Raw genomic sequence first — 13,109 nt, forward strand, 5'->3', positions numbered from 1 at the left:
ATCAGGGAAGGGAAAGTCTTCAGTGTTCTCGTTTTTTGGTTATATATGCCTTTAAAAAGTTTATTTAAAACAAATTTTATGGTAGATTTCTTCTCCCTACCCCGCAAATGGCTCAGTGGAAGGCAGTTTTGCTGTGCCCTTCTTGGAGGGAGAGAAACGAGGAAATCTTGAAGCCGAGTAATTACTTCCATCAGCAGGAAATCAGTGCTCTTTGTGTGAACTGAACAGGTACCAAGAGAGCCTGACTGTTTAATTTCCTTGAAATGCCATTGCATGTATTCAAAGCTGGGAGGATCACTTTGGGACTTAGGGCCTGGAAGAGAGGTCAGTGGAGAGAAAGGAGGGACTGGGCAGCATCTCAGAAGACTGGGAAACGGGTGATACTCAGGAGAGAGATTTCAGAGTATACTGAGAACTGCTCACCTTCCCCACTAGGCTTCTGAGCCATGGAGAAGCCAGCAAGACCCAGGAGGTGGCAGCTTTGGGGGACATACTGTGATCACTTCCTGCGCTGAGTGACGGTTGAACATCTCTCGTCTGTAAGAGAAGCAGCTCGGGGACCTTCATCAGCTTCTCCTCGCCACATTTTAGGGCTCTGTGGCTGCAAGGTGGCATTAATAAAGGAATGAGTCTGCCCAGAGAACAGCCAGACGAGGGTCTGGGGGATCTCAGGGATGCTCAGGGTAAAGAAGGAGGAGTTAAAGTGAGTCCTGCAGGGACTCTGGGCCCCCCTGTATTCTTCCTTATTTGTTAACACCTGTAGGGGTCTTCTCTCTACACTCAAGCCCTTCATCTTTTTTAAAAATTGAAGTATAGTAAATTTATAATGTTTCAGGTGTATAGCAAATGATTCAGATATCCTGAGTTGGTCAAAAAGTTCATTTGGGGTTTCCCATATGGGCAAACTGTTTGGCCAATGCTGCGTGTTTGTGTGTGTATGTGTACGCATGTGTGTGTATACATACACACACACACACACACATATATCTACATTATATATATACTCTTTTTCAGATCTTTTCCATGATAGGTTATTACAAGCTATTGACTATACTTGCCCATGCTTCAATCCCTCCATCTTAAAGATTGTTTTAGCAGTAGGATTCAATTTTATTTTATTTATTTTTTTAGCTTTTTGTTTATTATTTCTGGTTGTGCTGGGCCTTCGTCACTGTGTGCAGGTTTTCTCTAGTTGCGGTGCACAGGCTTCTCACTGTGCTGGTTAATCTCGTTGTGGCTCACAGGCTGTAGGGCACAGGCTCAGTAGTCGTGGCCTCTGGACTTTAGTTACTCCTTGGCATGTGGGATCTTCCCGGACCTGGGATCTGATTCCTGTTCCCTGCCTTGGCAGGTGGATTCGTACCCAGTGTACCACCAGGGAAGGCCAGGATTCAATTTTAAAATAAAGTTCAGACGTGTGAAGCAATGCTACGTGCAGAGCCCTTGGCTCGCTGCCGGGGACGCAGGGATCACAGTTGTATAAGGGAGGCAGGCCTGATATGAGTAGGTGTGGGCACACGACCCCAGATGGCAGGAGGAAGGTGTTCTTTGCTGCGCTGGGGCCAGGGTTAGAGCCAGGAGAGTCTGGGGGGGTTTGCCAGGCAAAGAAGTTGGGTGAAGGCTTTCTAGGCAGACAGAAGAGTCTGTGCGGAGGCTGGGAGTCTGAACAATGTCAGGTCCAGGGTTGTCCAAGCAGTTTAATACACTGGAGAGTGAAGTCAGGGTGTAGGGAGCTGATTTGAGGTCAGAGAGATGGCTGAGGAGCTTGACCGAGACCCTGTCATAAAGACCTTAAGAAGATCAGCCTTATGAAGGTGTGAAGGTGTGATGTTTCTTCATTGGCATCGCAATGGTAACTGCTGGGAGTGGGGAATGATGATGAATTAAAATACCCAATGATGGGATTGCAGGAGTCAAAGCAGTGGTGGATGAGTTTTCTCCTGGGCAAGAAAGCTTCCCTGGCTCCTGCTTTCGGCTCTCCTGAGCTAGCCTGGAATATACCCACTGTGACTAGTCACTATAGCACCTACTATGTGCTCAGAACAACATGTATGGCTGAGAAACGCTGTGATGCCCCAACGTGTGGCCTCCTGTGGCTTCAGTGGGACAGAGTTTCCCTGAGTTCTGCTTATCACCAGCACCAACTGCCCATCACACCCAGCTTCAAACAAGCTGAATTCATTCTTCACTCCCTCATGCTCAGGAATCCCAGGACACATACTCCATAAAGCTTTGATGACTGAATGACTCGTACACATCACATCATTTGTGAACACAGGTTGGGCGAAAGTCATTTGTGAATCTGACATGAAGAACTATTATCTTCTGGAAGTTGGGAATGTGGAGAGTTGGCCTACCCTGAAAAAATCAAGGTCTGATCTTGCTTCTTCTCAGAATTGTTTTGTGACCTTAGATAGTCCTTGGCTGAAATAAGCCTCTTTTCAGCATGTGTAAGGTTAGAGATTTGGATCAGTGCTTCCTAATGTCGCTTCTGGTTCAAATATCCTAGTATTTTAAGTCTATAAATAGGAACCCAAAACTCTGGGTTGAAAGACATAAAAAACCGTGAGCCCAGAGAATGGTGGAAAGATGCAGAGCTGCAAAAAGAATACCTGGTGCTGCACTGGCATCTACCAAGGGCTGGTTTTCACTCCTTGTAAGATTTAGGCAGGAAACTTTACCATCTAGTCCGGGGTGCTCTGACAACTAATTAGTTCATATTTGTGAGGTACAAAAGGAACAAAGGTACCTGTAAGAAATCATATAAATGCTAAGTGTTGTTTTCCATCCTCCAATCAATTGCACCTTCCTATCAGAGTGTTAAACAGCATCAGTTGGGGCTCCTCTGGCTAGTCGTGCTGCCAAGAAAAGGGGGAAGATTCTATTAAAAATTTTCATTTTAATTTCTCTCTGGCTATGACTCACCTCCTCCCTTTTCCTCCAGTGCATTGTTCAGAGCTGCTCCGTGATCAGGGGTCAGTACAAGTTAGCACGTCTGTTTTCTCTCCATTCCAGTCTAGTCTCCATGGAAAAGCTCTGGAGGATACACAAATAAACACCCCAGATTTTTATTTGGGGCTTCTCTGTGTTCAGGAAGGGCAGAGACCAGTCCCCCCGACCTGCCGCAGGCAACCACCGTTCAAGTCAGGGTGTGAGAAGCTGGTTGAGGGCAGGGCTGTGGGGTTTCTGATGAGTTTCATAATAAATTGTGGGGTAATTGATCCAAATGCAGTTTCCTCAGTGCATCAGTTATCTACTGCTGTGATAATGCCATGTAACAAACCAAGCCAAAACTCAGCGGCTTAAAATAAGGGCATTTATTTAAAGCAGCTGCAGGTTGGTGATTCAGACCAAGCTCAAAACAAAGTTTAGTATCTAGAATGACTAACCTGCTGGGTCCCCCCAAGTTTTGAGTAGTGTCCCGGACTGGGTGGCTTCTCGGGGGCCCCTCCACCCTGATCTTAGCTCAGCACCCAGGCAGTGACACCTGCCACGTGCTGGCTGGTGACTGGAGCTCTGTGCAGGGGGGCAGACGACTTCCTGCTCAGAGTTGGTCAGCTTCCTCGGGAGCGGGGCAGGATCTCGGGGGAGCGGTGACTCACTGAGAACAGGCTTCCTTGTTGCCCTGGATGCTCTTTCCTCATGCTCAGCATTGTGGGAAGCTTTAGCTGAATCATTGCATCTTGGCCCAGGAGGCGGTGAGCAAAGGTGGGAGGTGAGTGATGTGGACAGGCTGCAGTGATCTTACAGACATGGCCAGGAGAGGCAGCTCCAAGATAAAACACAAGAGAGAGAGAATTCCAGATTTCACTTGACTTGTTGGGGTGGGGGTGGAGGAGGGTAGAGGAGAGGAAGGAGCAAGGTGAGACCCTGGGGAGGGACCCTGAGGCAGAGATGCAGTCATTTTTTTAAAAAAAGGTTTATTTATGGCTGTGCAGAGTTTTGGTTGCTGTGGGTAGGTTTTCTCTAGTTGCAGTGCATGGGCCTCTCATTGCTGTGGCTTCTCTTGTTGTGGAGCATGGGCTCTAGGTGCTCAGGCTTCAGTGGTTGCAGCTGTGGGCTCTAAAGTGCTGGCTCAGTAGTTGTGGGGCACAGGCTTAGTTGCAGCATATGGGATCTTCCTGGACCAGGGATCGAACCAGTGTCCCCTGCATTGGCAAGTGGATTCTGAACCAATGGACCATCAGAGAAGTCCAGAGACATAGTCATTAAGGTCAAAATAACATGCAGACAACTTTGTGACTTTTTCTTAAAACCACATTTTTATTTGAAACTTACAAATTTCTGATTCTCATTGTTTCCTTGGCTATTGGTCCTTGCTGAGAAATTTTGCTAACGTGATTTAATTCTCCAGTCAACTATTTCTCAGTGGCTGTGATCAGCCTGCCACTAAAGGTATCAAATAGGCAGCTTGCTCAAGTGCTGGGGACAGTTGGGTTTCTCAAAATCGAGGACATTTCAGAGCATGAGTGAATGACTACAGCAAAACATCATCGATGTGAGTGCAATTCTTTCTTCTTAGTCCAAGGTCCCTGCCCTTCCTCATTTCTTCCCCAAACATTTATTGAGCATCTCCTATGCAGCAGCTGGGGTATACAGATAAACAAGACAGATATGGTCCTTATCTACTCAGTGTTGAAGTGGTATGAACTGAGAGATTCCTCATTCATTTATTTGTTCAATAAACATTCCTGTGGTGCCTGATATTTGACAGTCCTTGTGCTAGGTGTTGGGCATACGGGGCTGAACAAGACAGATGTGGACTCTGCCTTTGTGCATGTTATAATCTGGGTGGGGAGAGATGTCAGGCAACAAAGTTAATAAAATAAAAATATAATGAACTTTGTTTGGAGGATGCCTAGTGGTCCACATACCACCATGAGGTGTCTTTCCTCATGGGTTCTGGTTTCATGGGTATGTTCAACTTTGAACTGTTGAAGTGCACACTTATGTATTAAAATAGCCGGGTGCCTAACAAGGAGAGTGTATGTTTCCTTCTTCTTTCATTTGCAAGAGGAGACAGCTTCCTTGCGAATCACAAATCTCAAGTTCAGGTCTTCCAACCTTTTGGCTACTCTTCCTTATTACCGAGGAGACCCAAAGGCTTACTTTTGAGGGGTGGGAAGCAGGTCTAAGGCACTATGTAAGTGGGGCTCTTCAAAACAGTGTTATTGGGAAACCAAATGTCAGCGGGAGGTTGCTGTATTCTGGGGCTGGCTTTCAGGATGGGAAGTGGAAAGGCGTCGAATGCAGCTCATGATTCCTTAGTGCCCACTACACGTGTCAGACCTCTCTGTAACCTCTATGTTATTCCCTTAACACATGTTTCCATTTTATAGATGGGGAAACTGAGGCTCAGAGAATTGATGTGGCTTACCTATGGAGCCAGGGTAAGAAGTCAGGTTCTTGGACACCAAGTCTGGTATGACTGGAGGCAATCACTTGGAATTTGTGACTTCAGCACAAGATAGAGAAGATACAAGGGTATCTGAGAGTTGTGTCATTTTAATCTCAGAGCACTGGCAAGCAGTGATTCTTTGAACATGAAAAATAGTGAACTTTTTAAAAAGCTGGAAACACTAGAAATTTACTCTTTCCAAGTGATAGTTCTTGGCAAAATAGACTTAAGTAGCATCTTCTTCCTCCCATTTTCCTTCTGTTTGGAGCATGTGTGTTCCTCTGTTCCGGAAGTTTTTCTTGACAGAAGCAGAGCGGTTTTTGACAAACAACTTTAATATTCTTTGTGTCTGTTTGCCAGCTCTAATAATCCCACAAGCTTACAAGGTCACTGTGGAGATTAAATCTGAGTCATTGGAGGCAGATGTTGACACATCATTATTTCTGGAGCTGCTGGGGACTCTCATTCCCTGGAGCTATGATTCACTCTGTAAACGAATACCCCAAATTCCACCTGGCCTGCTGAGCCAGGGCCTCTGGACGGCAGGAGGGAAACAAGCGCTCCTCGCCACTGCCTTGCTCTGTGCGTTGAGAAACCCCTGCTCGCTGCTGGTGTGGAGAGAACACAAGACCTGGGCTCCTAGCTCATCTCTGCCACTGGCTGTGGGCTGTTATTTCATCTGTTCTTCACAGCCTCTCCTGTAATTGATGTGTGTGTGTGTGCGTGTGTGTGTGGGTGTGCATGCACACATGCATGCACTTAGCCACACAAGTCATTGTCTGACTCTTTGTGATCCTTTGGACTGTAGCCTGCCAGGCTTCTCTGTCCATGGGATTCTGCCGGCAAGAATACTGGAGTGGGTTACATTTTCTACTCCAAGGGATCTTCCTAACCCAGAGATTAAACCCGTGTCTTCTGTGTCTCCTGCACTGCTGGCAGATTCTTTACCCACTGAGCCATACAACATTTATTTATTTATGCAGGAAAATGGATTATCTTGAGTGTCCTGCTTGATGAAGTTTTACAAATATATGCTCCAAGTGAGCACCATCCAGATCAAGACATGGAACATTTTTCCCACCCCACAAACCTCCCTCCTGCCCCTTCCTAATCAATAACCCTTCAAAGTTACCCTACTCTGACTTCTGACTCCATGAATTAGTTATGTCTGTTCTAGAATTTCACATAAAAGCAATCAGATGACATGTGACAAGTGAAAGGGTTAGTTGCTCAGTCGTGTCTGACTCTTTGTGACCTCATGGACTGTAGCCTGCCAGGTTCTTCTGTCCATAGAATCCTCCAGGCAAGAATACTGAAGTGGAGAGCCATTCCCTTCTCCAGGGGATCTTCCCAACCCAGGAGTTGAACTCGGGTCTCCTCCATTGCAGTCAGATTAATTACTGTCTGAGCCACTAGGGAAGCCCCACAAAAAAGCAATCGAAGGACATGCACCCTTAAAAAAAAACTACTTTATGTTGAAATATGGCTGATTAACAATGTTATGATAGCAGATGGACGGCAAAGGGATTCAGCCACACATATACATGTATCCTTTCTCCCTCAAGACATGTACCCTTTTGTGTCAGCTCTTTTGCTCAGCAAAATGTCTGTGAAATTTCCCCAAGGTGTTGTGTTATCAGTTATATGTTCCTTTTAATTGCTGAGTAATATTCCATTATATGGGCATGCCACAATTTGTTTATCCATTCTCCTGTTCACAGACACCTGGGCTGTTTTGAAACTTTGGTTATTATGAGTACAGTTTCTATAGATATTTTTTAATTTAAAATTGTAATTGAAGTACAGTTGATTTACAATGTTGTGTTAGTTTCAGGTATACATCAAAGTGATTCAGTTTATATGTATATTTCTGATTCTTTTCCATTACAGGTTGTTACAGGATATTCAATATTTCGCCCTGTGTTATACAGTAAATCCTGGTTGCTTATCTGTTTTACATATAGCAGTGTGTATCTGTTACTGCCATACTTCTGATTTACCCCTCTCTACCTCCCCCTTTCCTTTGGTAGCCATAAGCTTGTTTTCTATGTCTGTGAGTCTATTTATGTTTTGTACCTAGATTCATTTGTGTTATTTTTTAGATTCCACATGTAAGTAATATCATATATTTGTCTTTCTCTGTCTGACTTGCTTTGCCTAGAATGATAATCTCTAGGTCTATCCATGTTGCTGCAAATGGAAATGGTACTACATTTTTTTTAATGGCTGAGTCATAGTCCATTGAGTATTTGTACCACGTCTTCTTAAACCAGTCATCTATTACTGACCATTTAGGTTGTTTTCATGTCTTGGCTATTGTCAATAGTGCTATAGCTATTCTGGTACACATCTTTTTGTAGACTTAAATTTTCACCTTTCTTGAATCAATACTTAGAAGTGGGATGGTGGAGTCACAGGGTAGGCATACCTTCAGCTTTATCGGAAACTGCTCAACAGTTCATACACATCTACATGGCAATAAGTGCTCTGTGGTGTTACCAGGAAGGGGGAGAATGGGGAGCCTGGAGCTGGGTTGGTAGTGACCTGTTCTGTTGAAAGAACTCAGTCCTGCTCACCTGGCTGTTTGCTGAGTCACAAGAAGAGAGGAGAAAATGAGTCTCAGGGCTGTTCAAATTTGCCCCTCTTCAGGAGAGTTCTCGAATCTCTGTTTGAATGTCTGTCTTCTGTAAGACGGGAATGACAGTACCTATTTTGAAGAACGATCGGGAAGGTGAGAAGCAATCACATCAAATACCAAGCCCAGGGCCTGTGATCTAGTAAGAGCCCTGCACACATCAGTTGTCTTCATCTCAAAGGAAGAAAGTAGAATACTTATTGCCATTGTGGAGTCTTGGTGCTAATGGGCAATGTGGCTGGTTTGCTGGTGACAGCTCTGTGCCTGGAAGCCCTTTAACTTTCCCTCAACATTATGCTTCCTTATCTAAAACCTGGGAGAAGGTTCTTATGGTGATGGCCTCTGGAGATGGTAATGAGCTCATGGTGAGGGCAAGATGCATTCTACACATGCCGTTATTTGCTGTGTAGCGTTCATGTGAGACTTTTGATGTGTAATTTAAAAAAGTTATTTATTTATTTGGCTGTATCAGGTCTTAGTTGCAGTGTGTGGAATCTTGTTCCCTGACCAGGGATTGAACCTAGGCCCCCTGCATTGGGAGTATGGAGTCTTAGCCACTGGATCACCAGGGAAGTCCGTGATGGTCCAATTTTGATGTTGGTATAGGGTGAAATTGAGTTGAAGTCGAATACTCCAGCATCACAATACTGGACTCTTGGCTACATGTAGAGCTCACATAGCCTAATGTATGAAAGTGTACCTTATAAGATGCCAGATTTTCATAATGGAAAAATAAGAATATTAGAGAAAAACATCAAAAGCTTTCCTTTCATAAGCTTTGTAATAAAAGCTGATTGTTTATTAAATGGACTGTGGGTTGCTATGGCGACACAAGGGTGCTGAATTAGAAGAGGACTGAAGTGGATATTCTAATGTGGACAGGCATAGCTTATACACACTTAGAAAAAAAATACTGAGATGTTGTGGAGAGTATTTTATGGTGTCAGTAAAATTTCTTGAGTTTTTGTGTTAGACTGGCCTCTGTTTTCTAGGTTACCCACTTTAATCCCCATTATATTTTGATTCTTAATCATAGTTGTTTTGTTTCTGTTTATGTTTATGTGTTCATTCATTCATCCATACATCAGTAAATAGCTTTTGGTGGACAGGCATAGCTTATACACACTTAGAAAAAAAATACTGAGATGTTGTGGAGAGTATTTTATGGTGTCAGTAAAATTTCTTGAGTTTTTGTGTTAGACTGGCCTCTGTTTTCTAGGTTACCCACTTTAATCCCCATTATATTTTGATTCTTAATCATAGTTGTTTTGTTTCTGTTTATGTTTATGTGTTCATTCATTCATCCATACATCAGTAAATAGCTTTTGGTAGCTGTTTCAGTAAATAGCTTTTGTTTCTGTTTCAGTTTATGTGTTCATTCATTCATCCATACATCAGTAAATAGCTTTTGGTAGCACATGTGTCCACATTCTGAGGGCTATTCAAAGAAGTAAAACATACAGTCTGTCTGGAGGATTTCATGAGCGCAGAAGCACGTCTTGGCCCCTGGCTGACTTTCCTCTCTGAATTCAACTCCATTCAATCACTGTATTCAGTGATTTCAACGCTGGGGAAATTTAATGTAAAGAATTTTAAGGCTATGATAAGATAGTATGTGTAAAGATGGAAGGAAAAAAAGAACACTAAAAAGTACCCACAAACTGATAGACATGGAAGGGAGGAGTCCAGTTCTCGTAGAACTGAAGGTCTGGTTGCAGCAGCCTGGATGATGGGAGGATTTGCTAGGTTGTAGGAGCCAGAGCTGGTCCATGGTAACTGGACAAACAGCAGCAATCCTATGGGGCATGGGTGAGCTGAGGCTGGGAGTTCAGAGCGCAGACGGGGTTGGGGAGGTGCCACTGTGGGGTGGAGTCTGGCAGCCTGGAGGGTCTACAACCAGAGGGCTGCTGGAAGGTGGTCTCTGGGCCTTGGTGGGGGTGGGTGGTGGCAAGGTTGCTGGGGGATGGCCTACTTTGGACATGCAAATAGGGCAGAAGGTGTAAGTGGAGCTAGAAAAAGCAAAGCTGAGCCTGGCGGGCCATGGTCCACGGGGTCGCAGCAAGTTGGACAGGACTGAAGTGACTGAGCTCGCACGCAGGAGCAAGTTGAATCAGAAGAGAAGTCCCCGCCTCCTGCGATGTCCTGCCGGCGCCCTCTACTGGCAAACCTTAGCATTGTGCTCACTGTAGTGGAGAACGGCTTCCGTTATTAGAGGGCAGGTATTGAAGGATGAGTTTGGAGCTTAGAAACGATATTTCAACAACGGCCCGCCATCTGGGTTGTGGTTTATCTTGTAAAATCATTGAAAATATTTGTCTTTCACAACCTTCCTCAAAGAGGCTTCATGGGCCGCAAAGCTGGAAAGATGCACAAAGGGTTCCTTCAAAGAGAGTGACAACCTTTGTCAGTCCTTCCAGGAGGAAGCTCTGGGATGCAGGTTTGGGTTGGCAGCAACCATTTGTACTCAGTCCTTTCCTGCTGAAAAGGAGTTCATACCCATTTGGTTTGCAGACTTGAGATCACAAGGACACGGGCTGGAGCCCCCGTTCTGCCACTCACCAGCCGTATGATTGGGACACTCTGCAGTGATGTCCTTAGTTCAGATACCAGTGTGTGCCTAATGGTACCCCAAAGTTACAGCTCTCCCATCATATCAGAGGCTTAGCCACCATGCTGTAAGGCAGAGGCCAACACACTTTACCTGGAAGGGGCCAGGTAGTAAATATTTCAGGCTTTGCAGGCCTCAATGTCTCTGCTGCAGATACCCAATTCTGCCTTTGTAGAGCAGGAGCATCCACAGATAACAAGCAAAAAGAATGGCCATGTCTCTGTGTGGGGAAGTGTGTCCAGTACTGAATCTCACTGTGCTGGGACCAGTGTGTCCCCAGTCGCACGCTAGCCCCAATGTTACACTGTCATCTCCCATCCCAGACAAAATTTTTTTTAAATCTCAGGTCTTATTGATTGGCCCTCCTATGGGTCTTGTTTGGAGCCCCTGAAGTTATCCTAATGAATTGTCCTGCCTTTGAATCTGGAGCATCATGGACTGGGGTCTTGGGATTGGGATTGAGAAACGCCCCAGTTTTCTTATTTAAACTTGTTCTTTAGTGTCCGGCTCTGCATACCTCAGGTTTTGCTAAACTACTCAAAAAACAAGATGTTGTTAGTTTACAAACAGTAAATGCTGGAGAGGGTGTGGAGAAAAGGGAACCTTCCTCTGTTCTTGGTAGGAACGTAAATTGGTAACAGCCACTGTGGATAACAGTATGGAGCTTCCTTAAAAAACTAAAAATAGAGCCACTCTATGATCCAGAAATCCCACTTCTGGGCATATATCTTGAGAAAACCATAATTTGAAAAGACATATCCATGCCAATTTCATAGCAGCACTATTTACAATAGCCAAAACATGGAAGCAACCAAAATGTCCCTCAGCAGATGAATGGATAAAGAAGAGTGGTGTATATAGACAATGGAATATTACTCAGCCACACAAAGAATGAAATAATGCCATCTGCAGTAACATAGATGGACCTAGAGATGATCATACTAAGGCAGAGGAAGATGAATGTTGTATGATTTTGCATATTTGTGGAATCTACTGGGAAGACCCAGAGGAATCGGGTGGAGAGGGAGATGGGAGGGGGGATCGGGATGGGGAATAAGTGTAAATCTATGGCTGATTCATATCAGTGTATGACAAAACCCACTGAAATGTTGTGAAGTAATTAGCCTCCAACCAATAAAAAAAAACAAGAAAAAAAAATAATTTTAGAAAAGATACAAATGAACTTATTTGCAAAATAGAAACAGACTTACAGAAAACAAATGTTTGGTTACCTAAAGGGAAATGTGGTGTGGGAGTATAAATCAGGAGCATGGGATAAACACACACACACACTACTATAACAAAATAGATAACCACAAGGACCTGCTGGGTAGCACAGGGAACTCTCCTCAGTATTCTGCGATAACCTATATGGGAAAAGAATCTAAAAACGGATGAGTATAGTTGCATGTATAACTGCGCCACTCCGCGGTACCCCTGAAACCGGCACAGCGTTTTACAGCGGCGGTGTGAGGATGTGCTCAGTCATCTCCGCCTCTTCGCAACCCCGTGGACTGTAGCCCGCTAGGCTCCTCTGTCCATGGAATTTTCCAGGCAGGAATACTGGAGTGGCTTGCTATTTCCTACTCCAGGGGACCAACCCAGTCTGTTGAACCCACATCTCTTATATCTCCTGCATTGGCAGGCAGATTCTTTACCACTGCCCCATCCTCCATAAAATTAAAATAAAAAAAAAAAACACAAAACCCAAAGCACAAAGAGTTGTTAGACGGCCCTTGCAGGGATGCACTGTGGAGCAAGGATCCACTTCCCCGCTGAAGGAGCAGCCGCAACAGTACAGCATCACCAAACCAGCCCTGGCCCTGTTGTTTTAGCAGTGCTTTAGCTACTAAAGGTAAAAAAATTGTCGTGCAGGCGAAAGATCATCTTGCTATTGTCACCTGTGGATTTTCTTGGCCAGAGAAATTGTGATAAGTGTGAATCCATCACATAATGAATTTTAATGAAAAGTAGGGGCCTGTTCAGTGAAACAATAAACTGGTTGCCCTGGTGTTGGGGAGTGGGTGAATCTCCCCAGACTGACATCTGTCAGCATGCCTGTACCCTGGGCTGGTCTGTGAGCCTGGTTGTTTGACCCGCTACCCCACCAGCTCATATGATAAGGTAACCACTGCACCCTGGCATTTCCCTTGCTTTTTTTTTTTTAAAGCTCTGTTTAAATTCTGGGGCAGAAGCATTGATGCTGAGATACTTATGCCCTTTTGATAACTGCTGCTTAAGCTGCTTCTTTGACAGACAAATTCTAATTAAACAGTATAATAAGTTGCAGAAACACAACAGCTCCCAATGCTTTTCCTGTGGCATGTCACATCTGAAAAAGCTACATCCTGTAACTTGCAGATACATTTTTAGGTACTGTCTTCGTGAATTCGCACTGGCTGTTTCTCCAGAGATGTAGGTTAGGCTAACACTCCCTCTCTCTCTTTTTTTTCCACTCAGTGGAAACT

This window comes from Cervus elaphus, chromosome 24 (genome assembly GCF_910594005.1).
Source record: "Cervus elaphus chromosome 24, mCerEla1.1, whole genome shotgun sequence".
In the NCBI taxonomy this organism is placed as follows: Eukaryota; Metazoa; Chordata; class Mammalia; order Artiodactyla; family Cervidae; genus Cervus; species Cervus elaphus.